The sequence below is a fragment of the Myotis myotis genome, unplaced genomic scaffold, assembly GCF_014108235.1.
Source record: "Myotis myotis isolate mMyoMyo1 unplaced genomic scaffold, mMyoMyo1.p scaffold_m19_p_4, whole genome shotgun sequence".
Taxonomy (NCBI): domain Eukaryota; kingdom Metazoa; phylum Chordata; class Mammalia; order Chiroptera; family Vespertilionidae; genus Myotis; species Myotis myotis.
The window spans coordinates 22673589-22698522 of record NW_023416346.1 but is presented as its reverse complement, the minus strand read 5'-3'; the positions used below and the strand labels follow the sequence as shown (position 1 = coordinate 22698522).

At 40.2% G+C, this 24934-nt stretch overlaps 1 long non-coding RNA gene across 1 annotated transcript in view; it reads left to right on the top strand.

Annotated features, from left to right (window-relative positions):
- The window catches only part of LOC118654425, a 57966-nt gene that overhangs the window by 5124 nt on the left and 27908 nt on the right, over window positions 1-24934 (top strand). Inside the window, exons 4-5 of the long non-coding RNA XR_004966998.1 lie at window positions 9951-10066; window positions 15157-15245. This is a non-coding gene — a long non-coding RNA (uncharacterized LOC118654425). The remainder of the gene's footprint in view (window positions 1-9950; window positions 10067-15156; window positions 15246-24934) is intronic.

The window sequence follows — 24934 nt, the reverse complement described above, 5'->3', positions numbered from 1 at the left end:
TAGATGCAACCTATCCCATGCAAACATACATACAAACTCCACCCTTATAATGCATAGAACTGTTTCACAACACACACTTGCCATACAAATTCATTTCACAAAAATGATACTCCTTATGGTGATTACACAGTGTAAACACATATTCCAAAACACCTGCAACCATTTGCTCTACAACTTCCACATTTACCTCAAAGCACATAGACTGTGTCCCTATTCACATTGCTGCCCATAAACACAATATGCCCAACCATGCACAGAATTCCATCAAAATGCATAGATTCTTCCATCAACAACATACTTGCTCCACAACACGCACAAGCATCACTGAACACTGAGACTCACCTTAAATGTACAGGCAAACCCTTTGGGACATAGACTTGACTAGCCCCAAAACACAATCGCCCCCACAACACTAAAAATTCACAGGCATGCCTGTAAACATAGACTTCTTCAATGTACAGAATTGTATCACAACACAGACTTACTCTAAAATGGAAACCCTGCAATGCACATAAACATTCCCCAGTGTGCAGACACACAATACACATTACCATGCAATGCAAAGAGCTCCATCATAGTTTGCAGACATGCTTTATCATACTGTTGAGCTACAACTCTTGCCTACAACATATACACAGCTTGTGTAGGTTAAGGGTAAAGCCTCTGGACCCCTACTACCTAGGTTTGAATCCAGGTTTCATTCCTTTCTAATCGTATCACCTTGGGTAAGTATATATCTCTGTGTTTTAGTTTGCTCATCTGTAGAACAATAATAACAATAGCATCTACTCAAAAGGGTTGTTGTGTGTTAAATTAAATGAGATATGTTAAGTACTTAGTGCAGTTCCTGGCACATAGGAACTATTACAACTATTACTGTCACCCCCCCCCCCCCGCCACCATTACTATTAAAGAGAAAAGGGCCTACTTAGAATACCTAGAATCATGTGATAGCAGAAAGATTCACCATGTGATACAGAACATCTAAAAACACCTTACAGCATACAGACACCCACCACAACCCCCACACACCATACAGAACACAAACATAACCCCAAACCAGATATCACAATATACTGAACTGTACCACAATTTAAAAATTTGCTAAAAATTTCACAGGCTTGCTCCATAATACACAGACTCATTCCACAATGTCCAGGCTCCATGCACAATATCCAGCCACATCCCACAAGACACAAGCTCACAACACAGCATATATATATATATATATATATATATACCCTGCAACTCAGCAATAAGCCCTGTATTATACAAATACATCCTACCACACACTAATTTTTGTCACATAATATGTGGACATATCTACTATTCACAAACATGCTCCTGAATTTATAACACTTGTACCATGATACTGACTCATCCTGCAACACACAGACTCACCCAGTAATTCAGGGGTGCCCATGATGTGGACTTACCACAATAGATAGACTCATCCAAAGACACGTAGACAGGCTCTACAGTACATCGACTTGCTACAAAATAGCTTAGCAGGTACAGACATACCCTGTACAATGCATGGGACCATATTATAACAAACAGACTAAATCCTCAACCTAAGGCCTTTCCCCATAAACTAAGGTTTGTTTCAGGAATACAAAGAATACTCCATGACACTTATCACATCTCCCAAGATACCCAGAGGTATGTTAATATGTACAAAGAAGCTTCACAGTGTTCAGCATTACATAATATGCACCCTCACTCCACAATGTACAAACTCATCCCTCTCTCAAATGCTCATTGGCCTCCAATGCACAGACATGCCCCATAACACAAAAACACTTTTCATGGGCACAAACAGACCCAAAATGCACAGACACACTCCACATCAACACACATACACACCTTTTACCTTACAACAGCAGAGTCATTCTGCAATGCACCCCCTAAAGTAGCAATTATCCTCAGAATACCTGGAGATCCATATACACATTTCCCACAGCAAACATGGTTCCCTGATAACTAACAGAATTTCATCACAATCTACACACATCTATAAAGCACGGACCCAGACAACAATACCCAGACTCATTCCATAAGGCACAGAGACATGCCATAATCCAGGTTCTAGACTCACAACAAGGAAACATACCTTTCAAAATAAGTATTCTTGTAAACACAAAATTCTCCAACAGCTCACAGAACCACATCACCACACATCTTTCCTTGAAAGCAGAGGCTTGACATACAACTTTCAGTGTTGGTCACAATAGAAAGTCTTCCCACACATTGCAAATATTAGTATCTCATCACCTAGACATAGCTCATGAGGCCCAGAGACATACCTAAAGATATGCACAGCACCCCAAAACATAGGGGCAGTACAGATTGTGGTTAAAAGCTTACACTAATCTCACATATAGTATTTGCTAATTGTGTGAACTTTGAAAGGTTTCTTAACCTCTCTGTGCCTTATTTTCCTCAGTTGAAATTGGGAATAATAATGGTACTTTTAGAGTTATTAAGAGGAATAAATGAGTGAATGCCTTATGAAGTGTTTAGAACAGTGCCTGGCATAGGTGTTATCCATATTAACTGATCTTGTTGTTGTTGCTGTTATTGTTGTTTCTACATGTGGAATGGGACCATAATGGTAAGACTAAACCTAAAATAATTAGAATTTACCCCCAGCAAAGAGTATACCCCCATAAAGCAAACAATTACATCACAGCTCATACTTTTACCATTCTTTCCTTACAATTCCCATGTTGACTACACTTATCTCACAATAAGCAAGTGCCACACAGTCTCTGCAACACCTAGACTCACACTCAACACCTACACGCACATTGCAATGAACAAACATACCTGTTATACAGAAACATTCATGCAAAGACTCATCCCATTTAACTGCACCCTATCCTATATATATTATGCTTGACAGTACACTTGCTCACCACAGATTACATTGGCCACACAAAATAAAACACTTACTTTAAGTGCAGTGCCCTAGAAACAATCTACAAGGCATAGACTTCTTCAACACACAGGATTGTATCACACCATCCCTATCAAAACCCACAAAAATTACCTGTACACCCCAAATTGCCCACAGTGCACCAACTTGCCCCATAATGCAGGTAATCTATCCACAAGATCCAGACTTGCTCCACAGCACACATACTAGTCCCATACCACATAGATTGGCCTATTCCACACAAATATAATCTTCAATGTACAAAGTCACTGACAAAGTAGACACACGCAACAGGGCACACAATACACATCATCAGCTCCACACAGTGAAGACTTAACCCAAAACATCTAGAGTCAACCCAGTAAAAACCTTCATTTCACAATACCAAGACTTGTCTTACAAAATACAAAAAACAACAACCCTGTAATATACAAACCTGATACATACCTCAACATGCCATATAATGTACAGACCCAGTGCAGACTCCTCCAACTATGTAGCGAATAGCATCACAACAAGCCACCTTGCCCCACTGTACACAGTCTATCCTCATAATACCTGGACATAATTTACAATGAACAGGCATCTACACAACCCAAAACCCCCAAGGGAACAGAATTATATCACAATGCCAAGGCCCCAAGCATCGTCAGCTGTCCCTATACAGATCCGCAGTAGATATACAGGACCCATAGAACTCAAATACAACCACAGGCTTATCTTACAATCTACAGACATGCCTCATAATGAATAAACATCTCCCACAACGCAACTCTCTGTCTGCATTGCCCACACTCACATTAGAACATCCAGAGTCAACTCACTGCTCACAGATCACCTTACAACCCACAAATATGACACACAACAAACAGACATGCCTCTCAAAGTATGGGCACAACCACTACCCACAAGCTTAAACCATAATGCACAAGATAATAACACAATGCTAAGGTATGCCCCACAAAGCCCAGACCGTCACACAATGTACATACATCATGCAGGAAAGTCAAGGCCCACAAATACCAAGTATAAGCCCCAACAAAACACAGATAAAACCCATAATGCATAGACCTCTCATAACAAGAGATATACCGTGCAACACACAGACTCTGCTAACATGCATGGGTTGGAATCACAATGCACAGACTCACTCTACAAAACTGATTTGCTCCACAACAGACACAATCGCTCCACAATGAAAACACTAGAACCAATACCCAAGTTTACTGTACAGTATTTCTCCCTACTTCCCCACCACTTAAGAGGCCCATAATGCATAGATATGCACCCCCAACACCCTGACTTTGCCAGCCACACCTGGACACACCATATGCTGCATAGTCATTAACCTCAATCCAGACAGATGTGAAAATACCTCATATGAAATACAAACATGTCTCATAAACACACAATCATCCACAATGCACTGACTTATTCCATAAAGCACTGGTTTATCCCACTCAGTTTGATCCAGTACCACAATCCATAGAGTTGTCCCAAAACACAATGGCATTTCCTAGGATGCAAAGACATGTACCATAACATTCAGAATCACAATCCACAATACTCAGAGACTTCATACTATTAAAGCACAGACCGAAATGCATAGCACACAAACTTGCCTCCGAAGCACATAGCTGCACCACAGTGCACAGACATGCCCTACAACAGAGAAGTGCCTCAAACACGCCATCACCTTTCAGTGCGAACACCTGGCTTATAGGGAAAATAGAAGCAACAAAGCACCTAGACCTGTTCTGCCGCACAAAGACGAATCCTGTAATGCCTATCCACAGCCCTCTACTCATACTTATCCCACCAACTGTGAGCCGATTGTACAACGTAAATTGTAAAAAGGCCAATGCACAGTCACAAATGCACAATTCAGACTCTTCCTAGAAAGCACAGAATCATATCCCAAAGTGTCGAAATGACCCACAACGCACAGTATCAAGTCATAATGGGGAGACACATCTCATTTCACAAGACTCTCTCTACAGTGCAGAAACATGCTCCAACATGCATCTCTTCCCATAACACAGTCATCTAGACTTCCTTTACAATTCCTAGATGCAGTGCCAAGACACTGCCCACCACTCAGACCCACACCAAAGTATACAAAACAACCCCAGAGTATACAGATTCCCCACATGTTGTATAAGGTCAACTCATGACACATAGATGTGCCACAAAATACTCAGAGTAGACACAAAACTCGTACACACACACACATCTCTCAGCACAAAGACTGACAAGAACACTTATGGTCAATGACAACATGTAACCACCTCTCCCAAGAAGGCATAGAATAGCATCACAATACACAATCTGTCCTACAATATATAGAACTGTCCTACAGTTAACTCACTTACCCCTTGGTGCATAAATTTGCCCAAGCAGTGCACACACATGCACTACATGTATAACATGTATAAACACTCTACAATGTAGAGACTTGCTCCCAGATGTCAACCCCCTTGTACAACACAGGATTCCATTGCAGCCTGTCAGCTCACTATTCAAGGCATAAATTAGCTTAACACATACTTTGCCTCACACTGCACTAGCTCCACAAATTCCAGACTTGTACCAAAACAGACAGATTGGACCCGGAGTCTCAAACTCACAGTACAATAAACAGGCTCCAAAAATAGCTTCAAAATCATAATATAACATGAAAACGTGTCCCATAGGAACACCCTTACCAAGCTTATGGTTGCCCTGCAATGGATAGAAAGAAACAACAGCGCTCAAATTCAGCTTACAAGTTTTTGAGTTGTCCTACAATGTATAGAATTGCATCATAATGCACAACTAAGACCAACAACTCACAGACCTACCTCAGACAATGATTCACCCCACCACACACCACAGAATTCCCAAGTTTGTACCAAACACTCACACTGAGCCCAAAATACACAAAACTCACCCCACATGAAACAAAGCATAACACATACATTAACCCTCACATAGAATCAATTCACAACTCACATTTGTCCCACAATGCCCAGACACACATTACAATGTGCAGACACCAGTCACAACTTAGACACTCCCAAAACAATGCGCAGAATGCAATAACATTACAGACTTCTCCATACAATGCCCAAATGCATTTCATAGTACCCCAAATTGCAAAAAAACCACATTCATTCCAAAACACACAGCTTCCCCCACAACTCCTATATACATCACAATACATCCCGCAATACACAAATATGCTTCATAAGATAGACTCCCCAGAAACACACAGTATTGCATAACAACTTACAAACATTTCTAAAAACATACACTCAATAATGAATGGACCAATTAATATCTGGTCACATCCTCAAACACATAGACTCACCCCCTCCTCCACCAGCATAGACTTATCCAGTAGCTCTAAAACATGCCACAGAAAAATAGATTTGCCCCACAATGTGTAGAATTTTACACAACTTCCAAATTTATCCTACAATTCATAGACTTTCACCCCTACAAACTGGGTTATCACACAATGCAGAGACTCATTCACAAAGCAAATAATTCAGAGTACACCACAACCACCAGATATGCCTCCAAACACAGAAACGTGCAGCACAACACCAAGATACAATCCACAACATGCATATGAGCCTTACAGTGCCCAGTTTCTTCCATAACTCCACACTCACCTCTCAAATATCTAGATCAACTTGGGCTGTCACACATCCTCCATGACATAAGACTATCATAACAGCACATGGAATCGCATCACAATGCACAAATTTATCTCACAAGTCAAAAATTCTCCAAAAAATGCCAAGACTTGCTCCATAAGTCATCCAATATTAGTATTACACATAGGTTTGCATCAAAACTCAGTCTTACACCATATATACAGAAATGCCTCATAATACTTACAATGCACTTACAATGCACTTACAATATTACCTCATAATATTGAGATATTCCCTATAACACAGAGGTAAGTTCCACAATGCAAAAATCTCCTTATAATGTACAGCCTTACTCTACAATGTAAACTCACCCCACTATAGTAAGAATTGACCATAGACATCCAGCCACACTCCAAAATTTAGTGTAGCCACTAAGACATGTCTTATAATGCATAAATTAGCTTCACAATATATTCACATAGCTGTCTTACTATAGACAGATATACCCTATGACAGAAATATTTTTACCACAAACACAAAATTTCATTCTGATACACAGATTCACACCAACACACACATGATCTCTCCACAAGGCAAATACCCTACAAAGAAAACTTGTGTTCCCAACACCCAAAATTGCCGTAGGACACACAGGCTTTCCCCACAGGATGAAAGCAGACTCCATAGTGCACACTTACGTTCTTCACCAGAAATGCTTTACCATACAGCCTTGCACCACAAGTCACACATGACCTACAACCTAGACACAGTCCATGATGCACATACTCACCCCCACAACACCTTGGTAAAACTTCCAATGAAAAGATGCATCCTACAATGTACAAAATCTCTTGAAAACACATAGATACTCCCAACAGTCCCAGAATTGTTGAGTGTTTCCTTCCCACGTCCCGCGTGGGTCAGGGTTCAGGAACTGGAAGCAGTGCCGCATACAAATGAATATGAAAAGACAAGAGATAATTTGGAAATATTGGGGGGCCAGGCGGACAAGTCCAACTCAAGGGGAAGGACTTCCTCCTGTGCTCAGTCCTCACCAAGCTTTTATTGATCTAGGATGCACCCATAGCATAGCCCTTAGGCAGGTGACCCCCAGCAACAGGCAGACTAGCCCATCAGCAAGGATTTACATAATAATAAATGGGGGAGTGGTTTCAGCCACCACTGTCTGGACAAACAGAGGTGGCACCTAACTCCAAACTTTGCCAGGGCTTCAAAAGCACCCAGCCTTCGGGGGGTTCTCTATCTATGCTTATCAGATAGTGAAGGCAATAAACAGTTTCCCACACAGAATGACCACATCATGCTCATAATTTCTCCAAATGCAAATTCATTTTTTAACTTTTATTATTGACACTATTATTCCAAATTACCTAGAATCAAATCACAGCATACAAACTTAACTCATATAAAGTTCTCCCCACAATGCACTAACATGCTCCTCCATACTCAAACTCTCCTACATAAACAAAGTATTGTATCATCACCCCCAAAAATCAATACATGACCCATATTACTATAGACAAGCCTCATGATATACAGACTTGCCCCACACTATTGCCCCATACCCTATGATTCACAGCCATGCCCTGCAACACAAACTCACCCCACACAAAAATCATCACCCAACATAAAGATCCAAAACTCAAGACATGCTCAGTTACACACTGGCATACCACATAACACAGAATTATACCATAAAGCAGATATGTCTTACTGTATACAGAGTGATCCCACATAACAAATACAAGCTCTCTCACATCCACACTTGCCCCTAATAACCCACACTCTCTTGACAACACCAGGACACATCCAATACAACAACCAGAATTAGGTTACATAATGCAGGCTTGCACCATAATGCACAACATTGGACCACAACCTGCTGAAATGCCATACTATGGCACAACCCCACACACAACAGACTTTTAAAACACATTTTAAAAATTCACATAGATTTCCCACAAAGCAAAGACATACACTAAAATACAAAGACTGCCCCTATGACACAGTGATTTACTATAGAATCTCTAGAATCAACCCATGACACACAGTCTCATCCCATCAATTCATAATATATCCCACAATGTACAGACTGCCATGTATAGACCACAATATCTAGACATGCCCTACAATGTGAGGACATGTTCCACAATCCATAGATTTCCCTGACAGTATATCTAAAAATCACAGTCATAAAATGCACAACACTAAAATCACTCCCACAAAACAGTCACTCCAAACCAGATGCTCAGGACCCACAGGGCCCATAATTCATAGAGACAACCCACAATGCACAAGTTTATCTTACACCCCCTAGCTATGCCTCCCTTAATGTAGAGAACAGCCTCACAGTGCACACATGAGTCATACAATTGATAGTCTGACACCACAAGAAACTCATTCACAGGACCTACAATTTACTTACACATCATGCAACTCATATATTTGCTTCATAACACCTAGATCCACTTTCCTTCAGACAGTCTCACCCCACAACATAAGACTCGTCACCCCCAAAATCATAGATTCAACCCACAACACAAAGAGACTTCCCCTGTCACAAAAAGATTTTCTCTTACAGACTCACCTCATCTCACCTGACTCACCCCACAACACCGAACCTTACAACACTACACAGAGACATGCTACCTAACCCAGAAACTAAGCCAGAAGACTGGCACTCACTCCCATGGTTCTCACACACTGATACTACTACATACTCAGAGAGGCATAATCCACAACATACATTCATCCCACAACATGCAGACTTGCCCCAAACTTTACAGACATCCTTAGTAATACCAAGCATTGCTACACAATACTCAGAAAGTCTATAAGACCAAGAAAGGCAACACAATATATATGCTCACTCTGGAACATTTAGCTTCACTTCTGAGCTCCACATTCTATCACATTTAATCCTCAACAATATGCTGCTCCATAGGATACGAACTGAGAACTGACATGCTCACACAGAGCTTTGACAAGTGACTTCACTTTTTTGAGTCTGTATACCCATTTGTAAACATAGTGAAATACTTCCTTTTGGGCCATTCTGAGAATTAAATGAGACAACTTCTGCAAAGAATCAAGGTTCAGAACAGTCTTTGGAGGCAGACATGCCCGCTCCAAGGCTTGGCTCCACCACTTATTGGTGCTGGGATCTAGGCACATAGGATAGTAGAAATGGTCAGTGGTACAGGAGACAGAATATGGATTCAGTGTCAGTCATGTCTGGTTTTTAATTCTGCCTCTGCTAATAATTGGCCATGTGACACACACAATGCACTGTAACTCTCTGATCCTAGTCCTCATTTATAAATGGGCTGACACTGGTTTCTGTCTCCTAGGAAAGAAAGTAGAAGTAACTTTGGAGCCCTTTGTAATAGGCATGCCTGAGGAAGCAGAAGGTGGAAGGAAACAGTATGTGGGCCCTACCTAGGGCCAGAGATGGGAAGGAAGATAGGTATGTGCCAGAGTTTCCAACCATGGCAGTGGGATTTGAAGATCTGAGCAGCCACCTGCTTTTTGTGTTCAGATTATAAAAATCCTATGTCACTAGGCCAGCGGTTCTTAACCTGTGGGTCGCGACCCCTTTGGCGGTTGAACAACCCTTTCACAGGGGTCGCCTAAGACCATCCTGCATATCAGATATTTACATTACGATTCATAACAGTAGCAACATTACAGTTAGGAAGTAGCAACGAAAATAATTTTATGGTTGGGTCACAACATGAGGAACTGTATTTAAAGGGCCAGAAGGTTGAGAACCACTGACTTAGGCCATAGTTACCATCTTCAATAATCAATATTTTTTAAAGGAGACTGCCTTTTCATGTCTATTTTCTTGGCTACTTCAAGAATAGGAAGAAAATCTTGACCCCATTCTGGCTGGCTATATTGTAGAAAAACAGGTGTGTAAATGACCAGAAGTCTGTTCAGAAGAAAGTACTCACACCTACACACACAGATATTCACCACAGACAAGAACATACACAACAGAATATATATAGACATGCAGTGTCACAGATGTTCATACTGACATAGACCCACAGGTGTGTCATAATCATACAGACCATACATTCTTAAAGCCACAACCAAGGATATTTGTTTGCACAATACAAACGTAACATCCAGAGTCCCAACAAGTGTGATTTCATGTATACATGGATACACATGTGAATATATAGAGTAACACACAAATGCCCACAGTTCTGTGTGTAGACACAGAGCAACATATAATTGTAAATATACAATCCATATTGTACAGACCAGAGAAGCACACAGAGATGTATATATGCCATCCAGACAATGTGTTTACTGATTCATAACCTCAAAGATGCAAAAACACAGGTGCACACACATACGAAAACATAAAGATGCTTCTGGAGGCTCATGAGGCACATTCTGAGACACCCCCAGATATTTATGCAGAAATGTACACAAGTAAACACAAACCCACACAGGCACATGTGTGTTTGTATGTGTGCATATATACCCATACATGTGCATAGAATCCTTCATATTCCGAAACAGGTGTGTGTGTGTTTACTGATTTGCAGAGACATAGACACATTTAAACAAACACAGAAACAGTGATTCATTCATAGGTAGGTACATGTGTTTTAAACATGTACTTAGTGGCATTTTCATGCTCCCAGAGTCACATGCATATGCACACAGAGGCATTGTTATAATTAAAACACACATACATAAGCATGCTCATATCTGTATATGAAACCTAAGTGTTCATGCTCACCATGAGCACATGGAAATGCACATGGAGCACACATGAGAATATTTATGTGCGTGGATGTACATAGGAAAATACACAAGCACAAAGGTGTACACACATAAATTTACTGGTACATGGAGGCATATACATGCACATACAGACAAAACAGAGGTGGATCCATAAAGAGATCTCTACATGTATGTACCATACAGACAGTGTTATATACATTTAGAGAGATAATGCTTTCATATAGAGCTAGATATGCATTATAGATAGGTAGGTAGATAGTTGATAGATAGATAGATAGATAGATAGATAGATAGATAGATAGACAGACATAGATTTATCAAAGATGCTTTCGTATGAAGAGGCATATATCTACACAGATAGGCACAAGCCTAAAGACCTACAAGAAGATATATACAGGCAAACATTGGCACTCATACATATATTCCCTCAGAGGCACAAGAGAAGCATATACAAAATTACACATATGCCCAGAAAAGCAGGTAAATTCACAGACACAGGCATGTGCACTGGGAGAGGTACACAGGCCCACACCCATATAGACTCACAAAGAGATTGACACAGAAATTTGTGCAGATGTATGTAGAAAAATACAGTTGTATATACTTACAGACATTATACATGGATGTACAGGTAGAGATAGGGATATACAAACATATACGTGAACAAGAGGCAGACACACACAAGCATGCATGTCTATTGACCTGTGCATGCAGACATAGAAATATGTGCACCCACAATAGCAAAGCCCAACACACCTTCACTGACACGCACTTGCACAGACATTTGTGTCTATAGTCATATGTATGCATGCAAACATAGACGAGCATGCACAAACACAGGAACAGAGACATACGTGTACATACAGGCATATAAAATTCTCATTCATATAGAATCCTCACATACACTCAACAACATAAACATCTGCACATGGACACACAGATGCATTCACCGAGAGAGTCATCCAAAGAAATTCATTCTCATGCAGACAGATTTATGTAGATGCACACACATGCCCCCATACACATGCAGGTGGCACACAAACATACACATACAAATAGAGGTGGGTGAACAGATGGATGGACATCAAGGCATGCAATGTGAATATAGAAATATCTAGACACAGATAAAGGGGCTTACAGACAAGAATGTATAGGTACACATAGACACATAGACTCACATTCAGACACACACACATACATATATTATGTATATATTATGTACACACACATACACAGACATACAAAGACCTATCTTACAGATGAGTATATGCAAGCGGTAAACTTAAGGGCTAAATGTGTCCACATAGACTTAGATGCTATGGACTCACGCAGAGCTAAATACTTGGGGATAGAGGTACAGTCCCACAGACTTATGTATGTGTACATAGATTTGGATACTGCACCTCCAAAAGACAAGGTTCCATCCACTTAGATCAGCGGTTCTCAACCTGTGGGTCATGACCCCTTTGGCGGTCGAATAACCCTTTTACAGGGGTCACCTAAGACCATCCTGCATATGAGATATTTACATTGCGATTCATAACAGTAGCAACATTACAGTTATGAAGTAGCAATGAAAATAATTTTATGGTTGGGTCACAACATGAGGAACTGTATTTAAAGGGCCAGAAGGTTGAGAACCACTGACTTAGATGGTGACACACTCCAAACAGCCCTTAAAGGCACATGCACACTGAGCTCTGTAAATGCACTTACACATATAGACACATAAAGGGGCATAGGTAGGTCTACAGTTGTTCATATAGAAAATAATACAAATATATATATATATATATATATATATACATATACATATATACATATATATATATGCCTAAGTCACCATTGCGACCAGAACAACTGGTACCAGTTGCTATGATGCGCACTGACCACCAGGGGGCAGACGCTAAATGCTGGAGCTACCCCCTGGTGGTCAGTGCACCCCCACAGCCAACTTCCTGCAGCCCCTCCCCTCTGCCAGCCAACCTCCCGTGGCCCCTCTCCCCCCTCAGCCGGCCAACCTCACATGGCCCCTCCCTCGCGGCCAGTTGGCCAACCTCCAGTGGTCCCTCACCCGGGGCCCCAATTGGGGGGAGGGGGCCAGCAGGTCAACCTCCTGTGGTCCCTCCCTGCTTCTGGCCAACCTTTTTGATAGGTCCCGATCGGGGGGCTGGCCGGCCAACCTCCCGGGGTCCCTTTCCCTGGCCGGCCTGCCCCAGCCAGACCAAGGGACCCCACGCATGCATGAATTCGTGCACTGGGTGTCTAGTTAATAAATAATAATACAAGAATAAACTGTGTTTTGCATACTCACAACTGAAACCTATTTTTGCCCACCCCTGTAAAAGTACATGCAGATGTATATGCAGGTGCCAGATATATCCCCACGCAAATACACAACATCCTCATTATATAAAAGTAAAGGCTATACACATATATCTACAGGCAATGCGGTCCAAGACATACTAAAAATACAGACATATTCAGAGGGACTCAAATGCACAGATATGCACCCTTACATGTCAACATGCACAATTGGCACACATACACTCTCTTTCTCTCTCTCTCTCTCTCTCTCTCTCTCTCTCTCTCTCACACACACACACACACACACACACATACACATGCACACACACAGACATATAGAGCTAGATATGCATTATAGATAGGTAGGAAAGAAGGTAGAAGTAACTACCAGAGCCACTGATTTACAAATGTACTGCTATGCTCATACAAATGTACTGCTACGCTCATATAGCACTCAGTCCTAAATGTATATTAAATATGTGAATGTGCACACATATACACCTGCCAACATAAGCATATAAATATATACATGGACTTAATTATGCTCAAACAAAAACAGACATAAGGACTCATGCAGCTTTATACATATGAAAATATAAAGACTCAACCACATATAAAAGGACACATGAATAAATACTTTTTCAAAGGAAGCTGTGACTTTTAATGTACCTTTTTCTTAGCCTCTTAAAGCGAAAATGAAAGTTATTAAGCTCCCTCTGATGACTGTATTCAAGCAAATGTGGAAATTACCAGAAAGTTTTCTAAGAGATCTGGAGTGCACATGTTGTGTGATCACACACAGACACACAGACACACACACACACACACACACACACACACACACTTCCACATGCACAGATTCACAGGCATAGAATCACAGGAAAACAAAGAAATATAAACATGCATGGGTATATATAGAAAGATACATAGAGACACACACACATACCACGGAAACAACACACAGTGTAATATTAAAGCTCATGGCTATTGAATTTGAATACAAACCAAACCAAACCTGTGTTTACATCCCAGCTTCAGCACTTACTAGCGCAATGATTTGGAGCCATTCTTTTGCTTTCTTACCTGTAAAATGGGGGGGGGGCGGTAATATTAGCTCTTCCCTCTTAGAACTATTTGAAGATTCAGGGAAATGAAGGGCTTAGCCTCATGTTTGGAATGTCATAGATGCTACTGCTGCTGTTGCTTTTTTGGTTTTGCTAGAGGTGAAGTTATTAGCTGGATAGGGTTTGGGTTTTGTGGTCCAAGTGCATGTTTATATCATAGAGATATATTAATACTATTCATAAATGATATCAATAAAGAATATATTAACTTTATAGACAAGGCCATTTCTGAAATTTTCAGAGATCACAAGGGCTTATTACTGTCCCTGTCAAATGGAAAGACCTAAAATAAATACTTCCTGCTGTTGGTGTTTGTTTGTAGTGATTGTCACTGTTGTTTGGATCATTTTCCTTTTTGCAGGAGGAGATGGAAGATTTGAGTGAGCCAGTGGAAGACAGGAAAGAGGGCTTCCCTCCCAGGGCATATTTGCCACCTAGTGACCATATTGAGTAAGTACAGTATTTGTGGATTGCTCTGAAACATTCCTAAAATTTTACTTATTGAAAAGTTGCATAACCTCCCTGCCAAATAAGCTAGTTCAAGTTATAGTGATTTCTGCTATATCCAGAAACTAAAAGTAGTTATAACATAAAAATAAACCTTTCTTTCTAAATGTCATGTCCCCCTCATCCCTGGTAAGTTTTTCTCTAGAATTTATTAAAACTGTGGTCTATAGCAGTGGTCTTCATACTTTCTAATTATAGGCCACCTAAAATAATTTTGAGAAGCTAGCTATCCCATCATACATCTCTAAGTTAGCATCTGAAATTTATTATCATAAATTTAATTATTTGTGGCTGTTATTTCCAGCATATTATAAATACTTGTGCTCTTAAATAACATGATTTAATCACATTTGTATGATCCAATGAACTAAAAATACCATAGTAACTTGAAACTCATCATTGCTAGTTTAAAAGTAAAAAATAAAGAAAAACCCATAAATAGTCAGAAATTTTACATGATTGCATTATCTCCTTGAAATTGCCATTCCATTCAACTTCTCATACATAATTTATCCTAATGTAATATAATTTTATGCTTAAAAGCCTTTTATTTTCACCATATCATAAATCACTGCAAGAAGTATATATAGCCCTAACCGGTTTGGCTCAGTGGATAGAGCGTCGGCCTGCAGACTGAAGGGTCCCAGGTTCGATTCCGGTCAAGGGCATGTACCTTGGTTGCGGGCACATCCCCAGTAGGGGGTGTGTAGGAGGCAGCTGATCGATGTTTCTCTCTCATCGATGTTTCTAACTCTCTATCCCTCTCCCTTCCTCTCTGTAAAAAAATCAATAAAAATATATTAAAAAAAGAGAAGTATATATAGTTTGAAACAAAATTTCCTATAACTCTAAGCTTCTGATTTTTTTTATAATTGAATCACAAGTAGTATACAGTTTATTAGGCCAGTATAAAATACTATATATTTTGATAATTATTTAAAATAAAAACTAGAATTTGATTGTAAATGCATTCCTTAAGTACATGATTGTTCATTTTTCCCCAAATTAGTTCATGACTCAGAGGATGACTTTTACTTTTCTTCTAATCTAATGAGACAGAGGGCAGTATAATCTTTTTCTTATTTTTCACTTTTATAGTTATAAGAATTCAGAAAACTTTGTTCCCATAAATAGGAGGGAATGGAATGAGTGTCCAAGTCATGGGTCAGAAATCACACAGTGACCTGTCATCAAAAATTATTTTTAATTATTTAAATTATTTAATTAAAAATTATAGTTTTTAACAGACATTTTGGTTAGAGCTCTCTTGAATAGCATGAAAGCAAAGAAGCCCCAATTTACAAAAGGATTTGTTGATTAGTCATTGATTTCTGAGTTTCTGGGAATTCTACCAAAATGACCTTACCAAGATTTTGAAAATAACTATTATGTGTCATACTTTCATTTTGAGGCATTATTTTAACCCAATATACTTACAAAGGTTGAGAAAATAAAAATACTTAATGTCTTAGCCAATATAATAATTTTGGTAAAATGACTTTAATTCATTATATCCTTTAAATATAAAGCTCTGTGGCCACAGATTTGGATCATCAATTTCATAGAAAATATTTGTAATAAAACTTAATTGGCAAAAGCAATGTTCATATCAAGATAATCAGCCAAGTCATCTTTACCTTCAGAAAAAGTGACTGACTTCATTTTCAATGTAAAAAGATGAATTACTATGCATTCTGAGGATCATTGGTAAAACCATGGAGAAATCAGTTACTAACAAACTTAGATTAAAATTTTAATGATATTTGTATCCACTTCAAAATAAATTCAGAAATTAAATAATAATTTTGTTTCTCATGTAATATGTTGCTAGCATTATAATTAATGTATGAAACAAAGAATCCAATGACAGACATGGTTTTTCTTTGGTAAACAAATAACACATATGTTGTTAGAACTCTATTGCTTGGTTCTGGAAATAATTAAGAATCATGTACAGGGTTGGGCAAAAGTAGGTTAACAGTTGTAATACAAATAAATAACAAAATAATTAGCAAATAATAATACAAGAATAAACTCTGTGTTTCAACGTACTCACAGCTGTAAACCTACTTTTGCCAACCCCTATATGAAAATTTAAAAATCTATGAATGTAATTAGACCACAGAATCAAACTCTTCAACCATATCTATGAAAGAGAATAATACATATAGCTAAAAAAATCAGTCTGGCAACCATCATATTTTATTTTTAATAATAGGAGATAGAAATTTTGATTATTTATACAATAAAATAAGGATTGACTTTAATCGGAAAAAAATATTTCAAGATACAATATGAGAACACAGATTTTAACTAGTTTAATGAATGATGTACCGTATCTGAAAGAAATCACAATAATATCTATGCATAAGTTTTATCGTGTAAACACTTGGCAGCACAGGAAATCATTCCAGTCATATTTAATAGAATTGTAATCAACAGTGTGTACTGCTATTAGTTAGGAAGTGCTTTTCTTTTCAATTAATTGCAGATTTAAGTGATTAGTATTGAGAATAGCTGAATAATAATTCTTAGTTTTAAGCAAGTGGAACAAAAGTTTTCATAGTCAGATCAATTTTAGACAAGAATACATATGCAAATTGAGAACCATAGAGTGAGTTACCTGAAAACTCTCCCTGTTGCATATTTCTTGAAAAGAATTCATGTACCAGTAGCCTAGTTTGAAGACCACTGTTCTAGACTATCTTAAGCAGAATTGCTCCAGAGCAATATATAGTCATTGTTGGGAAAACTGATTTATTGTAGTTTACATTCACAAGAGTGCAGTGGAAACAGCTGCCACTCTTGAATTTCTGGCAAATGCTTCTATGACTGATTGTGTTTGAGCAAAATATTCTGGAAGGAATTATTTTATTTTGTTGATAAATGTATGTAATGACCTTCATTTTCCAATATGGGAGCCACTAACCACAAGTTGGCTATTAAGCATTTGAAATGTGGCTTGTGTGAACTGTGATATGACATAAGTGTAAAATAACAATATATGCCGGATTTCAAAGACAGCACAAGCATAATAAAATACTTAATTAATATTGTTATATTGATTACATGTTGAAATGATATTTTAGGTATGTTGAATTAAACAACACATTATTAAAATTCATTTCACCTCCTTTTTAGACTTTTTTAAATATTGCAACATAAAAATTAAAATTACATATGTGGCTTGTATTATATATATTCTAAATATATAAAACCCTAATATGCAAATAGACTGAACGGTGGAACAACTGAACAACCGGTCACTATGATGTGCGCTGACCACCAGGGGGCATGCGTGGAACATGGCAGGCGTCAGCAGCAGGCAGCAGAGTACGGAGCAGGTGTCGGCTGTGGCAGGATGGTGGAGCAGGTAAGCGGGGGCGCACACCAAGGTCCTGCCCAGCGCTTGCACCCGCTGCCAGCACCAGAGTCACTGCTCACACCTGCTGCCAGCACCTGGTGCCAGCCCTGATTGCCCTGAGGGCTTCTTCACCTCCCCCTGCTCCTGAGGGGCAATTGGGACAATAGCCACTACTCACACCTGCTGACAGCACCAGCCTGGCTGGCAGCTGCTGCTGGCACCGGCCCCAGTCGCTCCGTGCCATCAGCGGATGCAAGCGGGGCCAGCGCCATCAGCACGTGGGAGCGGTGGTCGGAGTGGGGCTGCCGGCAGACCAGGACAGGGGGCCATGGCAAGAGGGGCCAGGTGGAGGTGGGGAGGATGGGCCGAGACACGCCCCTGTGCTCACCACAGCCTCACGACCCACAGTTCCTTTCAAGGTGCACGAATTTGTGCACTGAGCCCCTAGTTATATAATAATACTGCTCTAGAGCTTATATTGGAATTCTCTAACTTCCTCTAAAAACATGACCACAGGAAAGAAATGATTTGTCTGCTACTCTATTCTGATGTAACCAGTACCTTTTACTAGTGTTTGGATTTCCAGGTTGAGGAATCTCTACTTGTAAGCTACAAATAATAAAAACAAAGACAAAAACAAACCCTAGCATTTTATTAAAGATATTTAAAAAGTTGTCTTTTATTAGTACCTAGAAATTTTCCCAATATGAATTTTGGATGGCTTCTCAATGGGTGCAAGTGAAGCTTTTCAAACTTTTCAAAACTGTCAGTGACAGATATTGTATTCTGTTGAAGATATGAAGTGTTTCATCGCATTAGAGATTTTTTTATGTAATTGTGTTTTTATGTAACACTAAGAAAAAAATTCTAAAAAAACTGATGCAATGCTTTCATATCCATAGAACTTTTTAAAAAATATATATTTTATTGATTTTTTTACAGAGAGGAAGGGAGAGGGATAGAGAGTTAGAAACATTGATCAGCTGCCTCCTGCACACCCCCTACTGGGGATGTGCCTGCAACCAAGGTACACACCCTTGACCTGAATCGAACCCGGGACCCTTCAGTCCGCAGGCCGATGCTCTATCCACTGAGCCAAACCAGTTAGGGCCATATCCATAGAACTTTAATTTTATATTTACTGAAATATATTTGTTGGTTTATTTAATATGTTTTTATCATATACTAGAGGCCTGATGCAGGAAATTCATGCAAGAGTAGGCTTTCCTTCCCCAGCTTCCCTCCGGCCATCGGCAGGCACCTGGGACCCAGGCTTCCCTTGTAGCCCCAGCTTCATCTGGTCTAATTAGCATATTACACTTTCAATATTATAGATTATGATACTACAATAGCCACCACCAAGTTTGAGTATATACTGGCAATGACATCTCCCTTTCAAATACCTCCTGGATGTTAGTGATTGTAAAATTGCATTGATTAAAAAGTACATTCTGATTTCAGAGGTGTGAAAATGTGAAGAAAATAAGCATCTTAGAATTAGATACGGTAAGTCATTTGTCAAGAAAAGGTGGATCGTGGAGTAAAGAAAGACAAACTCCAAGGTATCAAACAGCCCAGTAAAAACACTTTTCTGTGTATTATTGTACTTACAAAAAACAAAACATGGTTCTCATTTTAAAAATGTATCATAGTGCACTTAAATAACCTTACATTATACATTTCATCTTAATTATATGATGGTTTTCTTAGCATTCATTTGTTTTCTGACTTGAAAGTGGGAGGGCTAGGGAAGAATCATGATGGGTAGAGCTATGGCTGGGGGCAGGCTGAATCTCTCCAGACTGAAAATGTCTAGCATGTCTGTTGTAAGACCACTTAGTACAGCCTTGTGTGAGGCTGTGCCTTCAATGGCACTGTTTGTTTTTCGTAAGTGGGCTAACAGAGCAAGCCTTTCTCCTTGCCATGGCTTAGATTAGTTTTAACATATTCAATGTATCCTTTATTAACTGCAGGGTCTAAGAGAGGGAGGAATGGCAATTGAGTTACCTTCCCAGTTTTTGTTTTATACAGTATTCGAAAGGGTCAGCAAAAAGAATAAAAACTCCGCAATCAGCACATTAGCTCAAGAATCAATGAAAAAAACAAAACAGACTTATCATCCAGGAATTGTGGCACATCTCTAATTCTAATGATACTCTTGATGATATATGAATTTACAAGGTTAACAAAACCAAAAGTTTTCATGAAATCAGAAGAATCAGAGATCCAATAACATGTTTCCTCCCTTTTCTCTACAATTAAACATCATCCTAAAACTTAAGTGTCTCACCCATCCGGCATGGCTAAGTGGTTGAGCCTTGACCTATGAACCAGTAGGTCAGGGTTCAATTCCCGGTCAGGGCATATGCCTGGGTTGCGGGTTCAATCCCCAGTGTGGGGCGAGCAGGAGGTAGCCAATCAATGATTCTCTCTCATCATTGCTATTTCTATCTATCTCTCCCTCCCTTCCTCTCTGAAATCCATAAAAAATATATTTAAAAAACCGAAAAGCTTAAGAGTCTCTTGAGGGCTCAAAAGCAGGGCTAGCTTCATGGGCTTTTGATCTGTGTAGTCTCATAGGGCCCTATGCTTAGATGGTTTGATGCTCTGCTGTCATGGTGCTGAAATTCTTAATTTTTGTAAAAGGGGGCCCACATTTTCTTTTGCCATTTAGCCCCACAAATTATGTAGGCAATCCTGTTCAAAAGCAAATACTTGCCAGATAATTATTAAGTGAAGTTACAAAATTAAATTAGAAGTATTGATTTTCTAATGCTGTGCATTGAATTCTTTCTGTCAAAACTCATAAATATAGTTTTCAGAAGCTACTATTGCTGTTGGTGGTGTTATTAGGAATGATAGTTGTAGAAATATTATAGGAGCAGAAGTGTGACTTAACAGTACTTTATACTGACCCCCCCCCATTTATTCAGATGACTTGTGGCATCTTCTGTGTTTCTATTTTCTCATATGAAAGATAGCAGTGACATTACACCCAGCCTCCTTAATTCAAGATAAAGCTAATCAGAATCAGATTAAAATGCTCACGGAAGTACTTGTGATGTATAAACGATGAAACAGAGAAAAAATTATTTGTCACCCAGCATGCAGTTTGGGTGACAACCACCTGCCTGGGGTCCTGAGGGCTTGAGTTGGGCTCAGCAATGAGGCTGCTCTGATTTCTGACTGTAGAGCAGGTATCCCAGGGGGTCCTGGAGCCAGAAAATTAGTGCTCCTGACATCTCAAGAACCTGACCTCACATCTCACTGCTGTCAAAAGGCCTGGGTCAGAGCACTTGGAAATCACAGATATGTAGACAGGACTAGAGGGTTGAGGAGAGAGGAGAGGAAGTGCAGCCCGAAAACATCCGAGTGCCTGGGGCAGAGTCACACGGACTTTTTTTAAGGGCACCTACAGCTATATCCAGTGTTGGAGAAGGAATGGCCAAGGGTGCCAGCCACTTCAGATTGCCACAGAAGTTTTCTCATTGTGGAGAATGGAATTTTATTCAGAGTTGCCATTTTTGACTACGAAAAGGAGACTTTTGTCTCCTTTATGTGAAGGAACTAATTTCCTTGGATGTAAAAGAGAAAAGAGGCAGGATGGATACTTGAGGAAGTTAGCAAATGCCCCTGTGGCTTTTAAGTATGCAAGAATGCCTGTCAGTGCCTTACTGAGACTCTCATTTAAATAATTGCAGGGTTTGCCTGTAAGGCAATAGAGCAGCGGTTCTCAACCTGTGGGCCGCGACTCCTTTGAGGGTCAAACGACCCTTTCACAAGGGTCGCCTAAGACCATCGGAAAACACATATATAATTATATACTGTTTTTGTGATTAGTCACTATGCTTTAATTATGTTCAATTTGTAACAATGAAAATACATCCTGCATATCAGATATTTACATTACGATTCATAACAGTAGCAACATTACAGTTATGAAGTAGCAACGAAAATAATTTTATGGTTGGGGGTCACCACAACATGAGGAACTGTATTAAAGGGTCGCGGCATTAGGAAGGTTGAGAACCACTGCAATAGAGAGAGGTGAAAGTGGCACTTCAATGAGTTCACTGAAAATGCCATTTGAAATATCTTGGCAATGCCCTCTGCCACTGATGGGACATGATGATCAACAATTTGCCTTATTTCTCATATCAGAGATGGCTGGAGACTTATTTCTTGTGTCTAACAGAAGTGAGGATAGGAAGGTAGCCTTTTAGGAACAAGTGTCCATAAGAAGGCTTTTGATTTCCTGGTCAAATTGATAGTTTATTTAGTTGCGTATCTCTATTAATGAAAGGGAGGGTTACAGCATTGTGTCAGAATGCAGGGATGAAGTGGCTGGGATATACTAGTATTTGTGTTGACAGAGGAGAGAGGGCCTCATCTCCCCTAGTTGCTAGAGGGGATGGAATTTCTGTGATATCCCGAGAAAAGGAATTTTCTGAGACTCACACAGGAGGATGAGATATGGTAGAAAGCTTTATTTCAGTGGAATTAGATCCTTGAGTTTCCAAAGTCCCATTTCCCTTTGTCCATCCCCCCCACCCATAGAAGAAGTATAACTGGGGCTTCAGTAGAGCTTAAATCAGAACCAGTGTCCAGAGTTTCCATGTCTGCAGAGTCCAATCCAGCATCAGGCTAGCTTAATTTGTGTTTCCCATTGCAGTTCATTAGTCCATTGCATGTGGAGTTCACAGGGAAGTCAAGGGCTAGCCAAGAACACAAGAGAGCAACAAGAGAGAACTCCTTTGTTTAGGAGATTATATATTCCCAAGTTTTTGCTCACTTGCAGTGGCCATGCCCATTCTGGCCAACCATGTCTGTCCCAGGTTTGACTGACAGACACCTCCCTTAGTCACCCCAACTTTACTGGGTATGTGTCTATTTTTCCTTTGTTGGATCCCTTCCACCAGTGTTTTGCAAAGAATAGGCCAATGGTTCCCACTGAGGAGTGCAAAGTTGCAGTTTCCTGGTAAAGCTGCCCAAAAGACATGCCTAAAATGTCTGGCCTTCCCCCTTTGCTCCTTTTCTATTATTAATAACTAGCTAATTACAATGGTATCACTTGCATTCTTTTGATATTTTTTGTACCTGAGTTGGCATACTAGGTTCATTCTGCAGCAAGGTCTACATACCTGGTAAACCAATAACAGAGAGTGAATGTCTGGTCTGTGATTGGTTTAGATCTGAGACTGCCAGCTGCTTAGCAACTTGGCTTGAATAGAATGCATGACAACCTATATCCGGACTGGAGACAGGGCTATGGATGCTGATTGGGCAACTGCATTTTTAGTGTGCCACTGAGCATGTGCATTTTGAGAGGCTTTCATCACAAAGGAAACTGCAAAGGGAAGTGGACTGTTGCACACAGAGGTCTGGATGCAGGCATGATGATACCTGTGTGTGAGAGGATGAGGAGTGGGGGGTATATTGGGGGAGACTTTATGTACTGGTTGGATGGGGGCTCTCTGCTCAGGTGTGCCAGTAACTGCTGTAGGTGAAGCTTCACTCTGGTTGGAATCAGAGCTTTTTTGAGCTTATTTAGATATATATTTTTATCATCTATACTAGAGGCCTGGTGCATGAAATTCGTGCACTAGAGGGGGGGGGTGTCCCTCAGCTTAGCCTGTACCCTTTCCAATCTGGGACGCCTTGGGGGATGTCCAACAGGGATCGGGCCTAAACTGGCTGTTGGGCATCCCTCTCACAATCAGGGACTTCTGGCTCCCAACTGGTTGCCTGCCTGTCTGCCTAATTGACACCTAACCACTCCCCTGCCAGCCTGATCAATGCCTAACTGCTCCCCTGCTGGCCCCATTGCCCCCAAATGCCCTCACCTGCTGGCCCGGTCCCCCGCAACTGCCCTCCCTGCTGGTCATCTTGTGGTGGCCATCTTGTGACCACATGGGGGCAGCCATCTTGTGCAAGGGTGTGATGGTCAATTAGCATATTACCTCTTTATTATATCCTATCTAATAAAAGAGAAACATGGTAATTGGCGTACAACTGCTACCCTTCCCATTGGCTAATCAGGGTGATATGCAAATTAACTTGCAGCCAAGATGGCGGCCGGCAGCCAGGCAGCTTGAAACTAACATGAAGCTTGCTTGCTTCAGTGAAGGAGGACTCCAATGTTCCCCGCCTGCCACTGCAGGCCTCAGAGCCTGCAGTTTGAAACATAGTTACAAAAATAGAAGCTAAGCAAAACCCCAGAAACCAGCTTTCAGCTAGCTGGGATCTCAGACCTGGAGTTGATACAGAG